Raw genomic sequence first — 24,268 nt, forward strand, 5'->3', positions numbered from 1 at the left:
AAAATGACATCGCTGCTATAAAGAACTCAATAGAAAGCATCAACAATAGAATAGAAGAAACAGAGGACCGCATTAGTGAACTAGAAGACAATGTAGAAAAAAATACCCAAGCAGAGCAGCATCTAGTAAAAAAAAAAACACACACAAAAAAACTTAAAAAACAGGAGGAGAGCCTAAGGGAACTTTGGGACAACAGGAAATGAAACAACATCTGCATAATAGGGGTGCCAGAAGGAGAGGAAACTGCGCAAGGAATAGAAAACCTGTTTGAAGAAATGATGACAGAAAACTTCCCTGATATAGGGAAGAAAAAACCCAAACAAATCCAAGAAGCTCAAAGAATCCTAAACAAAAGGAACCCCAAAAGACCGATGCCAAGGCACATTATAATTAAATTGGCAAACACCAACGACAAAGTAAGAATATTAAAAGCAGCCAGAAAGAGACAGAAAGTTACCTACAAAGGATCCCCCATCAGACTAGTGACTGATTACTCAACAGAAACACATCAGGCCAGAAGAGAATGGAATAAAATATACAAAGTCATGCAAAGCAAGGGTCTGTATCCAAGAATACTGTACCCAGCAAGGCTATAAACCAAAATTGAGGGTGAAATCAGGAGCTTCACAGACAAAAAAAGGCAAAACAGAGTTTATTACCACCAAACCAGCAATGCAAGAATTGCTAAAGGGTCTGCTGTATAAAGAAAAAAATAGGAAGGGAATAAGGAAAACAGGCATAAAGAATAAAAATGGCAAAAAACAACTACCTATCAATAATAACTTTAAATGTAAGTGGATTAAATGCCCCAATCAAAACACCCAGGATAGCTGAGTGGATAAGAAAATATGACCCATATATCTTCTGTCTACAGGAAACCCACCTCAGAAAATGGGACTCACACAGACTGATGGTGAAGGGATGGAAAAAGGTTTTTCAGGCGAATGGAAATGGACAAAAAGCTGGGGTACCAATATGTATATCTGATAAATTAGATCTCAAAGTGAAGGACATAACAAGAGATAGGGAAGGCCATTTCATAATACTAAAGGGAGAAATCCAACAAGAAGAAATAACACTGGTAAACATATACGCACCCAATACAGGAGCACCTAATACATAAAAAACTTCTGGAGGATATCAAGGGAGAGATTGACAGCAATACAGTCATAGTAGGGGACATTAATACCCCACTATCACCATTGGACAAATCCTCTAAATGAAAAATCAGCAAAGCAATATCAACCCTAAATGACTCACTAGATCAGATGGTATTAATTGACATCTTCAGAACATTTCACCCCAAAGCCACAGAATATACATTCTTCTTAAGTTCACATGGGTCATTTTCAAAGATAGACCATATATTGGGTCACAGGCAAAGTGTCTTCAAATTCAAGAAGATAGAAATCATATCAAGCATCTTCTCAGATCACAATGGCATAAAACTAGAAATCAACTACAACAACAACAAAAATTAAACACCTGGAGACTAAATAGTATGCTATTAAACAATGACTGGGTTACCAGAGAGATCAAAGAAGAAATAAAAAGCACCATGGCAATAAACAACAATGAAAACACAACAATCCAAAATCTATGGGACACAATGAAAGCAGTCTTGATAGGGTAGTTCGTATCTCTACAAGGCCACTGCAAAAAAAAAAAAAGAAAAGAAAAGAAACAATTACCTAACCCAGGAACTCAAAGAGTTAGAAAGAGAGCAACAAGAAAATCCAAGCATAAGCAGAAGGAAGGAAATAATAAAGATCAGAGTGGAGATAAATTAAATAGAGACCAAAAAAAAAAATACATAAGATCAACAAAACCAAGACCTGGTTCTTTCAAAGGATAAACACGATTGATGAATCTCTAGCCAGGCACACCAAAAAGCAAAGAGAGAGGACCCAACTAAACAAAATCAGAAATGAAAGAGGTGAAGTAACATTCGATCCCACAGAAACAGAAATGATTATGAAAAAATACTATGAACAACTCGATTCTAACAGAATGGACAACCTAGACGAAATGGACATATTCCTAGAAAAATACAAGCTCCCAAAACTCAACCAAGAAGAATAAAAAAAACCTGAGTAGGCTGATAACTACTGAAGAAATTGAAATAGCGATCAAAAATCTTCCAGCAAACAAAAGCCCTGGTCCAGACGGCTTTACAGGGGAGTTCTACAAAGCATTCAAAGAACTAAAACCTGTACTCCTCAGACAATTCCAAAAATTCAAGAGGAAGGCACACTTCCAAGCTCTTTCTATGAAGCCAGCATTACCCTAATCCCAAAACCAGATAAAGACACCACACACAAAAAAAGAGAACTACAGGCCAATATCCTTGATGAACATAGATGCTAAAATCCTCAACAAAATTCTAGCAAATCGGATTCAGCAATACTTTAGAAAGTATGACCATGACCAAGTGGGATTTATACCAGGGATGCAAGGATGGTACAATATCCGCAAATCAATAAATGTGATACATCACATAAACAAACTGAGAGACAAAAATCACATAATCATATAAATTGATGCAGAAAAAGCATTTGACAAAATCCAACATCCTTTCTTGATAAAAACTCTCAGCAAAGTGGGAATAGAGGGATCATACCTCAACATAATAAAAGCCCTATATGACAAATCTACAGCCAACATCATACTCAATGGGCAAAAACTAAACTCATTTCCCCTAAGAACAGGAACAAGACAAGGATGCCCACTTTCACCACTCCTGTTCGACATAGTATTAAAAGTACTAGCCATAGCGATCAGACAAGAAGAAGAATTAAAAGGCATCCAAATTGGAAAAGAAGAAGTAAAACTATCCTTATTCGCAGATGACATGATACTATACATAGAAAACCCCAAATACTCCATCAAAAAACTACTAGACCTAATACATGAATTTGGCAATGTAGCAGGATACAAAATTAATGCCCAGAAATCTATGACCTTTTTATACACCAACTAGGGGCCCGGTGCACGAAATTCGTGTACTGGGCGGCGTCCCTCAGCCCAGCCTGACCTTCTCACAGACTGGGAGCCCTCAGGGGATGTCCTACTCGTGGCTTAGGCCTGCTCCACATTTGGAGCGGGCCTAAGCTGCATTCTGGCCTCCCTCTGCGGGAGGCAACCGGGCTGATCAGGGGAAGGCGCCAGCCCCATCACCCCGCTGCTGGAGCCACTGCCAGTCACCGCAGCCACCAAGGTGTTTCCATCAACACGGACTCCAGTCCCTTCACCAAGAAAAAATGACAACTTTCTTTAGGCATTTTCAAGATGTGTCTTTCATAGGATACGACATTTCTTTTTTTTTTTTTTATCCTCACCTGAGTATATGTTTCCATGGACTTTTAGAGAATGTGGAAGTGAAAGGGAAAGACTGAGAGAAACATCAAAGTGAGAGGGACACTTTGATTGGTTACCTCCTGCATGAGCCCTGACCTGGGCCCCAGCCAGGGAGGAGCCTGTAACCCAGGTACATGCCCTTGATCAGAATCAAACCCAGACCCTGTGGTTGGCAGGCCGAGGCTCTATCCACTGAACCAAACCAGCTAGAGCATGATATGCCATTTCTTAGCCCCTCCAGCAGCATACCTTCGTTTTTTTCCTCCAGGAGTAAGGTGGAAAAACCCTAGATCACCTACTTGGATTCTTATTACCCAAGTTACCAAGAAGACTGCAAGTGGCGGCGTACAGGGAGCTTAGCTAATGAGCGGTCAGAAAAGGTGTTTACCCTCGAACTGGTTTGGCTCAGTGGATAGAGCATTGGCCTGCAGACTGAAGGGTCCCAGGTTTGATTCCTGTTAAGGGCATGTTCCTTGGTTGGGGGCACATCCCCAGTGGGGAGTGTGCAGGAGGCAGCTGATCGATATTTCTCTCCCATGGATGTTTCCAACTGTCTATCCCTCTCCCCTCTTCTTTGTAAAAAATCAATAAAATGTATTTTTTTTAAAAGAAAAGGTGTTTCCTCTGCAGCTCATGTGCAGAGGACCCCCTGTGTTGTGTCCACCGGGCTAGGGGTGTGTCCCCACAGCCTGGTGGGGGCACGCACCTGAGGCCGGCAGCCAGCCCCGTGTTGTGGGAGCCGGGCAGGGGGGCGTATGCAGACCTGGGCATGCAGTGGCCACTGGATCCACATGCCCCTGAGGCTGGCAGCCAGCCCCACATTGTGGGTGCTGGACTGTGGGCATGGACTCGGGCCGATGCTTGGTGCCTGCACCCGTAGGCCTGGAGTGGCTGGGGGTGTTCTGGGACCCCGGCCGCTCAGGGCCTACGTGCGGGCCTATAGGCTAGGAGCGGCCTGGGTCCCTAGGATGTTCCCAGGACCCAGGCCGCTTGGCCCCTGCATATGCAAATTAACCCACCAGCTTTGTTGAGTTAATTTGCATACTCACTTTTGATTGGCTGGTGAGCATAGCGGAGGTACGTTCAATTTACATGTTTCTCTTTTATTATATAAGATAATGACCTCACAGAAAGAGGAATGAAAAAAATTCCCATTTACTATTGCACCAAAAAAATTAAGATACCTAGGAATAAACTTAACCAAGGACATAAAAGACCTGTACTCAGAAAACTACAGGACATTGAAAAAAGAGATAGAGAGAAGACATAAACAAATGGAAGAACATACCATGTTCATGGATTGGTAGAATCAACATCATTAAAATGTCCATACTACCTAAAGCAATCTATAGATTCAATGCAATACCTATTAAAATACCAAGGGCATATTTCAAAGATCTAGAACAAACTCTACAAAAATTCATCTGGAACAAAAAAAAGACCCCGAATAGCCACAGCTACCCTGAGAAAGAAGAACAAAGTTGGAGGGATCACAATACCAGACATCAAACTATATTACCAAGCCACGGTTCTCAAAACTGCCTGGTACTGGCACAAGAACAGACATATAGACCAATGGAACAGAACAGAGAACCCAGAAATTGACCCAAGCCATTATGCTCAATTAATATTTGACAAAGGAGGCAAGAGCATACAATGGAGTCAAAACAGCCTCTTTAATAAATGGTGCTGGGAAATTTGGTCAGATACATGCAAAGAAATGAAACTAGATCACCAATTTACACCATACACAAAAACAACCTCAAAATGGCTAAAGGACTTAAACGTAAGATGGGAAACCATAAAAATCCTACAAGACTCCATAGGCAGCAAAATTGCAGACATATGTCGTAGCAATATCTTTACAGACACAGATCCTAGGGCAAGAGAGACTAAGGAGAAAATAAACAAATGGGACTACATCAAAATAAAAACTTCTGCACAGCAAAAGAAACCATCAACAAAACAACAAGAAAGCCCACTGCATTGGAGAACATATTTGCCAATGTTATGTCTGATAAGGGTTTAATCTCCAAAATTTACAGGGAACTCATACAACTTAACAAAAGAAAGATAAACAACCCAATCAAAAATGAACAAAGGACCTAAATAGACACTTTTTGAAAGAGGACATTCAGAATGCCAAGAGACATATGAAAACATGTTAAAAGTCACTAATCATCTGAGAGATGCAAATCAAAACAACAATGAGGTATCACCTCACACCTGTCAGTATGGCTATCATCAACAAATCAACAAATGACAAGTGCTAGAGAGGATGCGGAGAAAAAGGAACCCTTCTTCACTGCTGGTGGGAATGCAGACTGGTACAGCCATTGTGGAAAACAGTATGGCGTTTCCTTAAAAATTTAAAAATGGAACTGCCATTTGACTCAGTAATACCACTTCTAGGAATATGTCCCAAGAAAACAGAAACACCAATCAGAAAGTATATATGCACCCCTATGTTCATAGCAGCACAATTTACAATAGCTAAGATTTGGAAACAGCCTAAATGCCCATCAGCAGATGAGTGGATTAGAAAATTATGGTACATCTACACAATGGAATACTACGCTGCTATAAAAAGAAGGAATTCTTACCATTTGCAGCAGCATGGATGGAACTGGAGAGCATTATGCTAAGTGAAATAAGTCAGGCAGTGAAAGAAAAATACCACATGATCTTACTCATTTATGGATAATAAAGAACATTATAACCTGATGAACAAAAAGATAGATACAGAGGCAGAGAAGCATCGAACAGACTGTCAAATTACAGCAGGAAGGCTGGAGAGTGTTGGGAAGCGGGAGTAAGAGATCAACTGAAGGACTTGTATGCATGCATATAAGCACAACCAATGGACACAAGACACTAGGGGTGAGGGCATGTGCCAGGGGGTAGGGGAGGCCGGGGGAAGGTCAATGGGGGGGAAAAGGAGACATATGTACTACTATTTGTAATACTTTAAACAATAATAAAAAAATATGGCTGCCCTGTGGTGAGTACTTACAATGTGCAAGGCACTGTGCTTGGCACTATTGGAGCATTATTTCATGTAGTCTTCTCACCAAACCTGTGAGGCAGGTAGATCTTCCCATTTCATAGATAAAGATCATTGGGCCAGAGAGCTTAAGTAAAGTGCCCAGGGTTGTACAGCTAATAAAAATATAAGCAGAAAATATGGGATTTGAACTTAAGTAGTTTGATATTGGAATCTGAGTTCTTGACTCTATAATATGCTGCTTCCTTCATTATTATTTTTAAATATATTTTTAATTTATTTCAGAGATGAAGGGAGAGGGAGAGAGAGAGAGAGAGATAGAAACATCAATGATGAGATAGAAATATCAATGATGAGATAGAAATATCAATGATGAGAAAGAATCATCAATTGGCCACCTCCTGCATGCACCTTACTGGGAATTGAGCCCGCAACCCGGGCATGTGTCCTTGACCAGAATAGAATCCGGGACCCTTCAGTCCGCAGGCCGATGGTCTATCCACTGAGCCAAACCAACTAGGGCTTCCCCATTATTTTTTTGATCATTGCCTAGTCACTGGCTTTCTGACAAGCCTGGCATTTATTCTTGCAGTGGCCAGTGAGAGCAATTAATTACAGATATCTCGGTGGGTAGGATTAAATGTAACTGCTTCCTACTTGCCACCTATTTTCTTTTCTTTTGTTAATCTTCACCAGAGAACATTTTTTTCCATTGATTTTTTAGAGAGAATGGAAGGGAGGGGAAAGACAGAGAAAGAGAAACATTGATGTGAGAGAGACACATCGATTGGTTGCCTCCTGCATGCGACCTAGCCTGCAATCGAGACATGTGTCCTTGACCAGAAATGAACCCGAGACCCTCAGTCTGCAGGCCGATGCTCTAACCACTGAGCGAACTGGCTAGGGCTCACCACCAATTTTCTTCAACTAACCAATACATACACATTCTTGTAGGACCAGGTCAAATCCCATGCCTCCTTCAGAAAGCTTTCCCTGATTTCTCAAGCCTACCACTCACTGGCTCATTCAACAAATGTTTGTTTCCCCATCTATAATAATAAAAGAGTAATATGCTAATTAGACCAGGTGTCCTTCTGAACGACCTTCTGGATGAAGCCAGGGCTGTGAAGGAAGCCTGGGTTCCGGGTGCCTGCCAGCAGCAGGAGCGAAGTCCAGGTCCCGGGTGTCAGAGGGAAGCCGGTGCCGGCAACCAGGGGAAGGAAGGCCTATTGTTGCAAAAATTTCATGCATCAGGCCTCTAGTTTTTAATATTGTTCTCTCCCAAATTCCTTCTAAAGGAAAGTTCCAAGTCCAACAGACTTTCTGGGGAATACAGTGAACAGTAATGGGGAGTTGTTAGCCCTTTGCTGGAGAAAAAATTGTCTCAAATATATCTCCAGATTTTCAGGGGTCTATGAGCACAGAAAGAAACAGCTTAGTAGAGGAAAACAAAGAGAAAAAAAACACACAAACAAAACCAAAAGACAAAACAAAACAACAACCACCAAAAAAAAAAACAAAAAACAAAAAAAAAACCTCATGATCTCACTGGCTGCCTATACTGTAGTTTTCACCCACTGGCTGATCACAGCCCAGCCTCAATTCCAGGACCATCTTTTAGAGTCCTGAAGACGCAGGAAAAAGCTGCCTTCAGCATTTTCATTAGTCCAAATTCTGACCACTGCTAAGAAGTTCTGACCCAAATATCCACACACCAGGGTTGTTATTTTATATGGAAATCTGATTGCACTCTAAACTGAATAAAAATATATGAGTAGGGGCTTTCAGAATGGCACAGTAAGAACCTCTGAAGATCTATTCCTCCCAAACAGCAATGAAAACACGGAAAAAAATGTTAAAATGTTTTCAGAACTTTGGGTAGGATCCAAGAGTTTGCAACAATCCAAGCAGCATTTACTAAAGAAAACTACTGAATCTTGCTTAGATCTTTGGGGCCTTTTAACTTGCCCTATTCCCATCTCCCTCTCTTCTGCTCAGTGGTAGTCTTTAAAATCAGCAGCCTAGTACCCATGGTAAACTATGAAAACCAGCCACCCAGCAGTCACTGGAGGGGACAGAAGAGCTTGGAGCTCCTAAAGACCTCCTACCCCCAGGGCACTGTCACTACATAATCTATCTGTGATCTCCCCAAACTTTGTTTTTAGTAAAATATTAAAATATCCAAAAATAAAACTCCTGAAAACACTCTACTAGGTAAAATTCCTTGATTTCCTCAGGTCTGTTCTCTAACACCTATCTGTTACACACCTGGGTGACATGCACGTCTCCCCTCCAGACTTCTGATAGTGCATACACACAGGGTCTATTTTAAAAAATGTAGTAATAATAATAACAACAGATATAATAATATCTAACATTGGAACAATACTTACTGTTTTCCAGGCACCACCCTAAGTGCTTTACCTGTATTAACTCTGTAAATCCCCCTAACAACCCTCTATTTTACAGATGAGGAAATTGAGGCACAGAGAACTTAAACAACTTTCTCAGGTTCATAGAAGCCTATAGCGTGTGGATCCTAGACTATAACACAGGCAGTCTTACTCCAGAGTCTGTGCTCTTTCTGTGGGCAAGCCCCCTTAACTCCTCAGATGGAGGGGTTCTTATAAACCATGTGGCTTAGGACTAGCCTGAGGCTAAAGTGGTTTTCCTACCCCCACTCCCTCTGCCTAAGATTTTAAATCTTAAAAACTGTACCTTCATCCCTGGCGGGTGTGGCTCAGTTGGTTGGGCATTGTCCCATGCACCAAAGAGTTGCCAGTTCGATTCCTGGTCAAGGCACAAGCCCTGGTTGGGGGCTGTGCAGGAGGCAGCAGATCAATGTCTCACTCTTGCACAGATGTCTCTCTCTCTCTCTCTCTCTCTCTCTCTCTCTCTCTCTCTCTCCCTCTCCTTTCCTCTCTCTCTAAAAATCATTTTAAAAATCTTTAAAAAACAAAATGTATCTCAGGCTAATTTTCTTATACAGGCATACCTTGAAGATATCGTGGGTTTGGTTCCAGACCACCACAGTAAAGCAAGTAGTAACGTTTTTGTTGGTGGGTCTAGCCTTCAGTTTGCAAAAATGCAACATCTGTGCAATGCAATAAAGTGAAGCATAATAAAATGAGGTATGCCTGTATAGATTTGTTCAAATCCCTTTGGTCCAGGGATGGGAGTCAGGAAGAAGAAAGACTGGAGTAGAGCTAAAGAAAGGATATATCCTTTACAACTCAATAAGGCAAGGGGAAAAAGACCACCATGCTAAGGGAGAAATAATTCTGATGGGTGGGCAGGGAATTTCCTTAGTGAAGCCTGAGGTAGGAGTTACCAGGATGATGACCACAGGCCAGTGAGTCCAGGAGCTAAAAGCTATGTGGGCTTTTCCATCCTAATTCTTGTTTTTCAGCCACATCCATGGCCTCCATTGCCTAGGGTCAATTGCACCCAGATAGCAGGGCCTCTTGGGCAAACTTAGAGCCCAGGCACAGTGTCCTGTGGGATGCTGGAGAGCAATAAAAAGCCGCTTTAGTAATGACCTCAGCTTTATTTTAATAAAACACTTTCCCAAGCAAGTTTTTACATAAAACAAAGACATTTCGTGCCCAGCACATCACATTTTTCTCTTACCAGAATACTAATGCAAGAGTTCAGTGGGAGCTGCCTCACAGTCCTCAGAACTGCTACCAAGGAAATAAAAGTGGTACAAGAGAGCAGTGGAGAAATACAAGCACAGAAAAAGCCAGGGTTTTCTGGCTTTTTCCTTTCATGCATAGAGGCAATGCATGAAATAAGAACTTGTAATAAATAAACAATATACACACGCCTAAAGGTTGTTGTTACCATCCTTGTACACAAATGGCTATTTATACCCATCACTTATCATTTCAATAATTATTTATTGAGTCCTTACTATGTGCCAGGCACTGTTCTAGGCACTGGGGATACAGCAATGAACCAAACAGATAAAATGTTTTGTCCTCATGAAGCATACTACTTTCACCTGCTCTTTCTTTTTCTTCTTCCTCTCCTTTTTCTACTTTATCTGGTGGAGAACATCCATCTGTGATAAAGGAGACTGTGCTCTGGCCAGTGTGGCTCAGTTCACTGGTTCAATTCCTGGTCAGGTCACATGCCCAGGTTGTGGGCTCGATCCCCGGTCAGGGTGCATGCGGGAAACAACAGATAGATGTTTCACTCTCATCTCTCTCTCTCCCCCTCTCTCCCTCTCTCCCTCTCTCCCTCTTTCCCTCTTTCCCTCTCTCCCCCTCCCTCCCTCCCTCCCCTTTCTTCTCTCTCTAAAAAATCAATTAAAAAGGATGAAACTCCTATTTCCAACACATCATTGGAAATAATATTGTGTTTTCCTCCAACCTCATACAATGAAATAGAGGAGAATAAACATTTCTAACTCTCTGGTTACTAAGTACTGTTACCAAGGAAGATTGAAGAGCTAACAGTCTTCACAGATAGTTTCAACACTTAACACCATCAGTGTCTTATGTAAACACTTTATTTAAATAAGGCATACTGAGGCAAGCCTTCATATAACCAGAGTAAAGTAGAAATTACTTTTTATAAATAATTCAAGATAATTTACTGGAAATGATTAGCAGGATTTCCTCAAAGGATTGTTACCACTGGCAACTAGAATATTAAATTTTGCTATTCACTTATTAATTTTCCAGTGTTAATATGACTACTTTTTCCTTAGAAAAAACCCACACTCCTGTCAGTTTTAACCAAGATGTTCACTTAAAGAAATAATTAAGTAGTTCAAGATCTTATTTATAAAGAAAGTGCAATTACATGCAAAAAGTTCCATATAGCATACTAGGTGACTTCTCTTTCCACTCTTTCCTCTTCTACTTCTGTCCACATTGCAGTTTCTGGCACCAAAGAGCCCAGCAGCAGCAAAGCTAAATGCTTTGTCACTAGCCTGTTTTTCCTTTACCAACTACTTGCCTTTCTGTTCCTGTTACTCCATTCCTTTTGTGTTAACCGAACTTCCTACCTCTGTTTGGGTTACCATTGCTTTTTCATAAACCAGTCCAAAACTCAGTAGCATAAAACATTTTATTTTGCTCTCAGGTTGTGTGCTTCAGGAACTCAGACAGGGTATAGCAGGGATGGCTTGTGTCTGTCTGCTCCATGATGTCTGGGGCCTCAGCTGGGGGCTTTAATCATCTAGAGCAGCGGTCGCCAACCCGTGGTCCGCGGAACACTGGTGGTCCGTGAGGTCTGAAAGGTTGGCGACCGCTGATCTAGAGGTGTCTTCATTCACAGGTCTCCTGGTTGATGCTGGCTATTAGCTGGAACGTCATCTGAGGCTGCTGTCCAGAGGACCTGGGATTTCTCAAATAGCAGCATCAGGGTAGTTGGACTTCTTATATGGTAGCTCCAGACTTTAAAGGTCAGTGTCCCTGCAGATAAGGCAGAAGCTGCACTGCCTCATATGGTATAGCCTCAGAAGTCAGAGTCTCATTTATCCCAAGATATTAATACAACTAAAATCTTCTCAGATTCAAAGCAGAGGGGACATCAACCCTACTCCCCAGTGGAAGGGTGACAAGGTCACATGATAGAGGAGAGTGTGGGATGAAAGATACTCTTGTGGCCATCTTTGAAAAATACAATCTGCTACATTCTCCCATCTACTTCTCTTGGCTTAAGGATACTCTAATCTGATTTTTAAAATGAAAAACAATCCCAGGAGAACACTATTTTTACTGAGGTTCCTAAGTTCTGTTAGAGAGTAACCAGATGATTTCATCCACATCCAGCCCCCAATATTTCCTGTTTAGCACATCTCACTATTTCTCTGCTACATATATGGCTTCTGGCAGAAAGGGAATTTGGTCTCCTATGAGCTACTGGACCCAGCATTGATCACTCTAAGGGAAAAGCCGCCACTGACATGGGAGCTTGTCTGGTCCTCACAGTTAGGCCTTGGTATTCTCCTGATGAACATAAACAATTTCGCAGACCATCAACATCAGACAAGGCCACTATGTGACCACAGTGACCAAGACAAAAGCAATACCACTGTACAGTCATATCTGACAAGAGACAAAAGATAAACTTTGACCAAACCACAAAAATAACCAACCATCCTCTTATCCTGGCTAATGGATACTGCTGCTACTTTACCAATTAGCCCTCCTCTAGTCTATCTTCCTTCTAGATAAGATTCATTAAGATACCCAATCATAGAATGACCCCCTATGTATATTGTTATTTCCTAACAGAATCCAATCCAGAGCAAAGCCTTGCTTCTTTAAACCCTCACCCAAATCACCTAATATAAGTCCCAATCCTATAATAAATCATTGCTAACACCTTTGAGATGCCACCCCCGCCCCAGTTCCCCATGGTGTGCATTCTCCTACATGCACTGAGTAATCAACCCTACTTGTTCAACCACAGGCATATTCCTAGTGGTCTTTGGTTAGGGGGCATTGACAACGCCTCCAAGGAACTTGAAATTAGAGAACACATTTCTGCTGAGGTCAGTTCTGATCTCCCGAACTCCAGCTTCCAGTCAGACTTTGTGTTCGCTCTTTCATAATGCAGTTTTGAAAGACAACTACATGAATTCCTTAGACCTCCAGAAGCTATTAAAATACCTCTATTGTTAAATATATATACACACATATATACATACACATATTTATGCAAGATTAGGTCTTCTAGGTTTCCTTATCACCTTATTAAGTGCAGACAGGTTACTGTAATAACAGTGGCAATAGCTGCCCTGTCTCCAACATGGTCACAGGACCCAAGGGTAACCTGGATGCATGTATATAGGCACTTAAGCTTCTGCTGTGGGAAAAGCAATAGTTATGCACCTGACAATTGACTCATCAGTTGCAGATACCAGATTCTAGAATATATTTCTGCCTCCTCCTCCTAGAGAGTTCTTCATTTTTCTCTAATCTTATTTTGCAAAGAAAAAAATGTGACATTAATTATGATAATTACTCACTTTCCCTCTCCTTTACAGTTCTCACTCACTTGATGCAAGGACTCTCATCCTCAGAAAAACTGTTTCAAATAAAACAATGACCTCTCATAGCCTTGTGGTTAGCTGCCAGACCTGAAACCTCACTCTACTTCAAGTTAGAGCCACATACTGATTTAAAGCTGTTTAGGGAATCAGCTGTCGCAAGCAGGAACTGTGGATTGGAAACAATTCTGTCTGCATTTGAATTCTGGCGTGAAAATGTGTTCGTTGCTCTGACACATATGGCCCAAAATACTCTTTAGCATCCACCTGTTTGCTCTCAGGGTCTGTGAGTTATTGTGTGGTCACGCAAGAAAATTAAATCATTCCTACTTAGAAATCACTTAGTGATGTATAGTTCAAATATTGGTTTTCTTTCATTTTATCTCCTCACATTTCATATAAAATTATCCTGCTTGTAAGACTAGGTACAGATTAGGTAGAGATGAGGACTGCTGTGGAGGGGAGGAATCAGGACCCAAGTATAAGTGAGAGGCTCACCAACTTGCAAAATTTGATTAATATTCAAGTGTCATGTGTGGGAGTGTCGATGGGGTTCAGGACATGCTATCCCAAAATATTAAACCTTGACATACTGAATATTTTGAGCTGAGGGAGTTTGAGAAAATGGCAGGAGCAGGAAGACCACCTGCCCTCACTCTCCCTTGAAACAGGTCATAAAACTTCATATGAGAGGTGCCCTCCTTATACCTAGAACAGTGATGGCGAACCTATGATACGCGTGTCAGCACTGACACTCGTAGCCATTTCTGATGACACGCGGCCGCTGAGGCGGCCGCATGCCGAGGATGAAACATTTGCTGCTCCTGAGGATGAAACATTTGTGAAATAATGTTTTTTCCTCAAAGTGACACACTACCCGAGTTATGCTCAGTTTTTTGGCGAAGTTTGACACACCAAGCTCAAAAGGTTGCCCATCACTGACCTAGAAGAAAGGAGCATCTTTATCTCTGTAGACAAAGGGACACCTATAAGAATCCTAACAAATAGGCCTTGCTAAGTTTTTTCCAGTTTACTATACTTGTCTCATATTCCTTAACCTCTCCTATTCCTCCCATGACTCTCCACTCTTCATCAAACCTAGCATGAAATACTCAGGTCTGTTTCTTTGAGTTTTTATTTCTTTATGAAGGCTCCTATGTCACATAAAACATTCAATACATTTGTTTGTTTCTCTCCTGTTAATCTGTCTTTGTCACTTTAATTTTCACACCCAAGTCTGGGACCCTAAGAGTATCAAGAAAAATGTTTTCCTCCCCTATAGTGTCCTGCTAACTCCCTTGGAATGTGGGTCTGACAGATCTTTAGATTTCTGAAACATCTAGGGCACTGGTCATCCTAGCATCTTGTTGGTCCCTGAAAAGGCTCAAAATAGACCCAGACCAGTTTGTTTGGACTTTTGTGTGTTTTAATATCTGCATATTTGGTTTTTGGGTTTTATTTATTTTGTTTTGTAACTTGCCTGGGGAAATATTTGAAATCCAACATTGACATGGGTCTAGAATGATTAGTAACATTTCTGAAAATGTATCCTTGTCTTTTTTGGGTTCGTGGAAGGCTTTGGAGGGTAGGTAGAACTGTGGACTGCCACTTTCCAGGAGACTGTTCAGGCTAATCCCTAAAGGAAGGTTCTGAGTTAAACGGTGGCACAGTAAGATTTCTGTATTCCTCTGTGCTCTAAAGTAAAAAATATTATTTCTTCTGAGAAGGAGGGTTTTTATTGGAGATGGAAAAAAACTACTCACCACACTTTCTCAATTCTAACTTCTTATACTAATTTTTCTGTGTCAAATAGATTTTCATAACTGTTTTACATTTTTAAAGTTCAAACAATTTATTACCAGAAATGAGGAACACCTCTTTTTTGGTAATGACACAAATGGGGTATGAGTTCCACTATAAACAACTAACTATTTGTATATAACTCAGCAAGACATCTGAAAATAAAATAGGTTATTTGTTTGTTAAACAATTTATGGTAGGAGAAACTCAGAAACCTATGAGTGAAGAAAAAAGTGAGGCAAACCTTGCCTTTTTTTTTAGTTCGGAAAGTTTCATGCTTGCTCATCCATTCAAAACATATAAAAAACAACATACACAAAGCCATTTTATTTCATATCTACTGTGACTTAATTCAGGTATGGCTGACCTTTAAGAGTTTGCCTAGTCTTCCTTAAAGATGTCCTTTCTAGTTTACTAATGTCAGTTGTGTTTAGACCAGTAGTTCTCTTAAGTGTGGTTCCAGACCCAGTGGTATCAGCATCAACTGAGAACCTGTTTGAAATGTAAAATCCAGGGCCTACAACACACCCTTTGAATCAGCAACTTTGCGAGTAAGGCCCAGCAATGTTTTTAAATAAGCCCTCCAGCTGCTCCTGATGCACAGGAAAATTTGAGAACCACTGACTTAAGACTGTCTGCTACACTGTTGTTTCTCTGGTAAACAAAGCAGCAGGTTTGGTGATTCAGATGCTTGAAAATATTGCTTAGAATTCCAGGTGGGTACACAATTCCTTTCTGTGAATTGAGTTTTCTATAAAACCAAATAGTGGCACAGAAGTGTTTCAAATGCTTAAGCCAAAGGGTCCTTGTGTCCTACTCCACAGAGCTTGTGGGATCCATGCGCAAGGGAAGGCCTTGCTCTCAGATAAGTCTGACTCTTTTTTAAAAATATATATATATTTCAGAGAGGAAGGGATATGGAGAGAGAGAGAGAGAGAGATAGAAACATCAATGATGAGAGAGAATCATTGATTGGCTGCCTCCTGCATGCCCCCCAATGGGGATCGAGCCTGAAACCTGGGCATGTGTCCTGACCGGGAATTGAACCATGACCTCCTGGTACATAAGTCAATGCTCCACCACTGAGCCACCCTGGATGGGCAAGTCTGACTCTTTAGCAGGGGTCCTGGAGGTGCCACTGTGGTGAACAAATACTCTCACCAGGAATAAACTAGTCTGGGCTACTCAGTTCTCCAGGTAACTGCACCTGAGCTAAGCAGGGAGGGAACATACCTGGGAGAAAATTGCACATAGTTTTGCCCTGCTTATTTTATCTTCAAAATATATGTCAAATCACCCTGTCAAAGACCATCCCAGATTACACATTCAGGTGACTTTGGTGGTCCCCGGTACGTTTGTTAATGACACTTGATGTATTATCTCTATCACCTTGTATTGTAACTGTCTGTCTCCAAATGCATATAGTAAGTAACAGGCTGTAAATGTCAAGGATAAAGGTTAATTTCTTTTCTCATCTACAGCCTCTATTTCAGTACCCAGCACAGAGCAGGTATTTGGTAATTTGTTCAAGGGAATCAGTCAACCCATCAAAGGGGGTGGTGGTGGTGGAGAGATTGAGAAAAAAACAAAAAACTCATGGACACGACAACAGTGTGGTGATTGCGGGGGGGTGGGGGGGAGGGAGGGAGTGGGGAAGGTGCAGGAAGGTATAGGGGGTATAAATGGTGATAAACGAGACTTGGGGTGGTAAACACACAATACAGTGTACAGATGATGTGTTGCTGAATTATGTACCCGAAACCTGTATAATTTTGTTAAGCAGTGTCACCCCACTATGTGCAATTAAAAAAAATTGTTTTAATTAAAAGAATCTTAAGGGCCCAAAAAAATCATCCCATACAGTATGATTCATATGAGCTGCTGCCCAACCGACAACATATTTTCACCGCCCCCCCCCCGACTTTACTCTTCATTCATCTGTTCGCTGCATCCCGCATCAAGCAGAAAAGTCACAAATGTCAACAATACCTACACAACATAGTTATATTCCCCATTCCGTCACCAACGTCATCAACTCTCGCCCCTAGGTCCGTCAGTGTGTCAGTTCCCAGTACTCCTCACCCCCTCTTACTTCCGTTCCCCTCTCCCTGCTCCGCTGGAGGGAAGACGAGCTTACGCGTTCAAAGAAGTGCTACAAACCTCCGCCTCGCCTTCCCTCTCAGCGGCTGCCCACGGCTCCTGTCTTGCGTTCCCGGAGAGCAATTGCGGCGGCAGTGGCCAGACCCTAGTCTGCGGGTGGATCTCACTTAGGGTCGGTCATAATGGAGATGCACACCGGATAGTTCCCAGGCGTCCACGCACAACGTAGCTCCCATAATCCTCTTCGCCTCAGCTCTCGATCACCCGGTATTAACCCCTTCACGCCCATCGACCTTGCATGCAGACTGCTTGGTTCAAAGATCCAGGTCACTCATCTGTTAAAAGACACAAAAGACCGTGCCTATCTTCTTAACCATGGCCACCTATTGAACCTTTTCTCAATTGGCTTGTACGTTAACTAATCATTTTTAAATAGGAGCTTAATTTGTTACGTACATTAACATGAACAGTTCATAATGATGCCTTTAAGCTTCCAGATCAAACCAAACTCTAAATTTGCAGTTTCTGACTGTTCACCTTGTACCTGTGCCTCTTTTACCCTCCATTTCCATCACCGCTTGGTTCTCGTCTATTTAACCGTATACATCAATGGTTAAGAGCACAGACTTTGTAAACCTGACTTTCTGGGTTTGAATCTCTACCACTATCCAATTGTGGAATCTTAGGCAAGTGATTTACGCATGTGATTCCTTGGCTTCTTCAGCTGCAAAGTTCTCGAATTGGTTCCTGACCAGTTCATTTCTATGCAAATAAAGAATCCAAGTCCGCACAGCCTGATTAACCTGAATAGCACTGTCCTGTTTGGTTGGTTTTCCCGTTGTGATTGGTTGTTATGGAGCTGCTCTGATTTTTTCAGTACAGATGCAAAGGATGATATAGTTGCACAGTTTTTATTGGACAGGGCTGATCTCAGTCCTAATGGTTGAAATATAATCCAAGTTACTCTTTTGTGTCAGCTCAGCCAACAGATACAGGGTGCTGGAGGATGGCAGCTCAGTCAGTGGCCTTTCCCTGAAATGCAGTGTGCTTTTAAAAGTTTACATGTGAGAAGTACCTAGGACATGGCCTGTCACAGAGTTAAGCAGTATATTGAAACAAATTATAATTATTGACTTTGATGGAGCTGTCTTCTCAGCTAAGACCTTTTAGTTAATAAATAAGAAATGATAATAATGGTTACCATTTGAGCACCTATGAACCAGGTACTATGTTAAGTTGTGTTTAGACCAGTAGTTCTAAACACATAGAACTAGATAGATATAGAGATAATACATCAAGTGCTCTAAACCTATTTTTTTGTAGTTGTTGTTTTATCTTCACAATTACTGGTGGTAATTACAAGTATTATCCTTCCCTTCCCTCCTGTCCCCTTTGTTTTTCTAAAGCATCTAAGAAAATTCAGATCAGTGAGATAGCAGTTAATTCAATAATTTGCTCATGGTTACAGAGCTAGTAACAAATAGAGCCAAGACTTAAATGCAGCTATGTCTTGGCCCTTCTCGAATATCACTGAGAAAACAGACATCAATTCTTTTCCATTAACCAGTGTCACCCCACTATGCGCAATTAAAAAAATTGTTTTAATTAAAAGAATCTTAAGGGCCCAATAAAATCATCCCATACAGTATGATTCATATGAGCTGCTGCCCAACCGACAACATATTTCACCCCCCCCCGACTTTACTCTTCATTCATTGTTCGCTGCATCCCCCATCAAGCAGAAAAGTCACAAATGTCAACAATACCTACACAACATAGTTATATTCCCCATTCCGTCACCAACGTCATCAACTCTCGCCCCTAGGTCTGTCAGTCTGTCAGTTCCCAGTACTCCTCACCCCCTCTTACTTCCGTTCCCCTCTTCCTGCTCAATGGTTAAGAGCACAGACTTTGTAAACCTGACTTTTTCTCTAAGAGTTGCCTCATTATCCATGCAGGAAAGCGGGGTTCTCTTCAGAGTCAGAAGGGCAGCAGGCAATAAAGTAAGGGTCTCTCTTGAAGGCTGGCAGCAATGGAGATGAGTAAAATAGCAATCATAATAACCAGCTCCTTTATTGTGCCCCACTGTGCTACACAGGCCCCATTACTGCCTATATTGCCTAAGGCCACGAGAGATAAAGGAGCAGGGGCCTCACCTCACCCCATCATTCTGCAGAGTTTGTATATTATCAGAAATTTTGCTAAACATTTTTTTTGCTTGTTTTATAATAGCACCAAGAGACTCTTTAATATACTATCCCAACTCCAGCCAAAATGGTAGTAATTTCCACATTAGCAGTCCATAGAATCAGGTATTTCTACCTCAGCCCAAGAGCAAAGGAAATCTCCTCTTTCAAAGATTAAAATAAAAAAGAATAGCTTCCTTTCCCTCAGAGCCTACAGTACCCAGGGTCTTGTTATTCTTGCTGCACAACCACATACTGCCACTTTCTAATTTATGCTCAGGCAGTCCCCAATGGTGTTTTCAGGAGAAAGCTGATGAAGGTAAACCAAGCACTGCTTCGTTCCCACCCTTGTATCACTTTTGTAGCTCCCTGATTGTTTTCACTCCCTCTTTGCACTTCAGAATACACTATCCTGCACACCTCTGGGCTTGAATTGCAGAAGAATCAACATCTTGTACCACCCCCCCCCCCCAACACCCAACAATAGCATACATGTCTGGGCTTGATCTTACTTAAAGTGCAAAGGCTAAAAAAGAAAAAGAAAGATAAACATAAGAAGACATTTTAATTAATTTCCCTGTATTTCTAGCTGTCAAACTTAGAAATTTCAACATAATGGTAGCTGTGAGAAGTTCAGCTCCAGAGGCCAGGAAAGATAAAAATCCTTGTGCAAAGCAAAAGTGTTGGAAGAGGAGAAACAGAAGACATGGGTGCCTTTACAGCCAGTAGAGATAAACAAGGGGAGGGGAGGTTTGGGTGCAGAGCTCAGACACAAACAAAAGATCCTGCCTTTACAGCTCCTTCCACCCTAAGCCCCTTATCGCCATTCCAAATACTGGATCTGTCTTAAATTCTCCCAACCAACCTGGTTCTTTCACTGATGGGCAAAAGTCATGGAAGCCACCACCAGCTGCTAATACTTAGCAAAAAAAAAGTAGGCGAGGAAAGAGGATAGTCCCAAATCCAATATTAGAAAGGGAGATGTGTTCCCAACATCCCTAGTTGCTTTTATAACATATTTTAAGAAAACAAATCACACATAGTTTAAGTGTTCAAGTTCTGCAGTGCTTTCTATAGTCTGCTTTGGTTTCTTAATGGCTGATCTGGGGTCCTAATGCCCTTGATAGTGCTTCTGTACTGTAGTGTGCATACATTGCTGTGCCCCGTTTAGGCCTCCTTTACAAGGCAGATAGACCCACCCCTCCACAGATGGGAATGCTAGCTGCAAAACACAGCTACTCTCTTCTCTGGAGAATTGCACTCTACAGAATAAGAGCTTTAGTTCTCTACAACATTCCCATTCCCCACACAGCCCTGCAACCTGCAATGGATGCCTGACTGATTATGAGGATATATAATGACAGCCACCTTGCCTCAGTGGACCAATTCTGTCATGCAAGTCCTTCTCTAGCACTCCTTGGGTCAGGCTAAAGCTGGTCTCCAACTAGCTGAGTGTTTTTTCCCCTGCCCTATCCTGCCTTCCTCATTCTTCAAACATAGGACCCAAACATATCTGAAAACCAATTTTTGAGTATAGTATTTGAATACATTCCTTTTGTAATTATTCACTATTTTTACTTATTTACAAATAATTATTTATATATCATAATTTATTTTAATTATTTAAAAACTGTGTTATTTAGAAGAATATATTGATCATATATTCCCTCCAAAAATCAGATTATAGAGGGTCTATTAATTGGTGGCTTTTGATTTTCCCAATGTAAATAAAATAAAAATTCTCTATTTCATAAGAAAATATCATTAATTAAATGTTTCTATATATGTGAGATATGTTGGTTATTTCTGAAAAAACGTTTTAACATTAGTCAAATAAATCACAATATTTATAGTTCTTGTGCGGTAATTTAGTTGCATTCAAGACTGTCAGTATAGCATAGGAAAGAATACTATATGTATTTGCTTAACACACATGTATACTGAAGAGGAGAAATGACTTTCCTAACTTATCTGTAACAATGGTTAAATGAAGGTTTGGTAAGAACAATTGAAGAATGGTGAATAATCTATTCATTTAAAATTTTAAAGTACTTAAACATTAGGATAGATAAAATTACACAGGGGAACATATACCTTATTTTCTTTTCAGAAATAAGAAGAAATTATATGTGGGCAATATGTAAATTTTATTATAATAGTCCCCATGATTGACATTTCTCAAAATTTATTTTGGCCATGAGCCCTTAAGAGTTTTCATAATCTCCTAAGACTAATGTCACATCACCCATTGCTAATCAAAAATGTTTTCTAAGTCCATGATCTATTTTTCAAAATTCACTAGTTTTGCCACAGAAATTATATGGAATTTCAGTACTACAGTGTTTCATCTAAAATACGCATCTTGCCCTAACTGATTTGGCTCAGTGGATAGAGCCTCGGTCTGCGGAATGAAGGGTCCTGGGTTTGATTCTGGTCACATTCTGGGATTTCGGGCTTGATCCCCAGTAGGGGGCATGCATAAGGCAGCCAATCAATGATTCTCATCATTGATGTTTCTATCTCTCTCTCCCTCTCCCTTCCTCTCTGAAATCAATTAAAATATGCATCTTTCCAAGCTTAGTAGACAGCTACTCATATTCTAAAAGCCCAGGTTAAATGTCACTCCTTTTGTAAATTCCTCCACAATCTCCTTTCTCACCGGCAGAATTCATCCTTTTTGTCCATGTGTGCTCATAGGTCTTTATAGATACCTCTTTTAGACCTTGTATCTCACTGTATTATAATTATATGTTGCATGGATTAGCAATTGTGTTTAGCTGTCATTAAGAACCCATTATTTTTCTATCACATACAAAAATCCAAAAGTAGGCAATTCAACAATGTTATGGTGGCTCCTTTTATCTTTCTGCTGTTTTGCAAGATCAAGCTCTGCTTTCTTAGCTCAAGTTTTCCTCAGGGTAACATTATTGCTAGAGCTCTAGCCATCACATCCATACCTGGGGGAGAATGAGTAAGAAGGTAATGTAAAAGGGCCCCAGAGGAAACATTACTCCTACGTCCCCACACCAGTGAATGCATGTATACACACAGACAAAACTATGAAGCTTTCTAGGAAGCCCAACCCAACAACTGCCACCCACATACCATTGTTATTTATTTAGGAGGCAGCTGATCGATGTTTCTCTCTCCTCGATGTTTCTAACTCTCTATCCCTCTCTCTTCCTCTCTGTAAAAAAATCAATAAAATATTTATTTATTTATTTAAATCTTTATTGTTGAAAGTATTACATACTAGAGGCCCAGTGCACGAGATTCATGCACTTTGCGGGGGGGGGGGCGGGGAGGGGGGTCCCTCAGCCCAGCTTGCACCTTCTCACAGTCCAGGACCCCTTGGGGGATGTCCGCCTGCTGGCAGTCAGACATCCCTCTCGCAGTCAGGGCTCTCACAGTCTGGGACCCCTCACTCCTTACTGCCCATCTGCGGCAGAAGGCTTCTGGCTGAGCAGCGCTCCCCCTGTGGGAGCACCCTGACCACCAGGGGGCAGCTCCTGTGTTGAGCATCTGCTGGTTGTTCCGCCATTCCGTTGATTTGCATATTAGGCTTTTATTATATAGGATGCCCCCCTTTTTCCCCGTCAACCCCCTCCAGCCCATCTCACCCCCACCCCAGGCCCTCACCACCCCATTGTCTGCATCCATGGGCCATGCATAGATGCATACAAGGTCTTTGGTTAATTACCTCCCACCCACCCACCCTCCACCGCCTTCGCTCCAAGATTCTGCACTGTCTTCCATGCTTCCATGTCTCTGGATCCACTCTGTTCATCAGTTTATTTTGTTAATGAGATTCCACATGAGTGAGATCATGGAATACTTGTCTTTTTCTGATTGCATTGTCCTATATTTAGTCACAAGGGCACTCTTATCTGAAAGGAAGGCTGGGAAATTAATTTTTTCATCTGAGTACATAGCTACCTCCCAACAAAAAAACAAGGTTTTGTTACTTAGAAATAACTGGGACAAAGGGTATGTGATATTCAAACAACAATGCCTACCCCGCCCCTCCACCCACTTTGTTTTATCTGTTTCTTTACCAAGACTATTAATTCCTGGAAGGTTTAGCATATGTCACATTCATTTTGAATTTCCAGGGCCTAGAACAGTACAAGACACTCAATGGTTTGCTGTTTATTTCATTTACCTGCAATATGAAGGGTTAATCTGTGAAATCTGCCTAGATAAAAAAAAATTCCATGTTTTATCACAATAATTTTCTGTGCTTTATGTTGACTTTATTATATCCTTAATTTTTTAAAAAAACAACAACACAAAACTTCTTCACTCACCAAAGAGCAATGGTTCTTGATCATCACATTACCTTTTTATTTTTAAATGTGTTGTTTCTTTCTGTAAATAGCGAGTTTCTCATCACCAACTGTCCTGTTTTAAGTGTTCACATATCCTGACAATTTTTTAATTATTTTTTCCGTCCTAAGATTGAACCGTAAATGTAAAATGAAATGATGTTCAGGATATCTTTGGCACCTAAAGCTATTTTTGAGATTTTCCAGAGGGCCCGGAGAGCCTTTTCCTTTCACCTTATAAAAAGAGAGGTACTAAACAGAACAGAGTACCCAGAAATTGACTCAAACCATTATGTTCAATTAATATTTGACAAAAGAAGCAAGAGCATACAATGGAGTAAAGACAATCTCTTCAATAAATGGTTGGGAAAATTGGACAGATACATGCAAAAAATGAAACTAGACCATCAAATAACATCATACACAAAAATAAACTCAAAATGGATAAAGGACTTAAACGTAAGACGGGAAACCATAAAAATCTTAGAAG

At 41.0% G+C, this 24,268-nt stretch overlaps 1 protein-coding gene across 1 annotated transcript in view; it reads right to left on the bottom strand.

The window, feature by feature from the left end:
• Positions 1-17,469, bottom strand: part of LOC307095663 (endogenous retrovirus group K member 8 Gag polyprotein-like) — a 48,074-nt gene extending 30,605 nt beyond the window's left edge. Inside the window, exon 1 of the mRNA XM_079765086.1 lies at positions 17,328-17,469. The gene's annotated coding sequence lies outside the window, so the exon portion shown is untranslated. The remainder of the gene's footprint in view (positions 1-17,327) is intronic.
• Positions 17,470-24,268: the final 6,799 nt, after the last annotated feature.

This window comes from Cnephaeus nilssonii (assembly GCF_951640355.1).
Source record: "Cnephaeus nilssonii genome assembly, chromosome: X".
In the NCBI taxonomy this organism is placed as follows: domain Eukaryota; kingdom Metazoa; phylum Chordata; class Mammalia; order Chiroptera; family Vespertilionidae; genus Cnephaeus; species Cnephaeus nilssonii.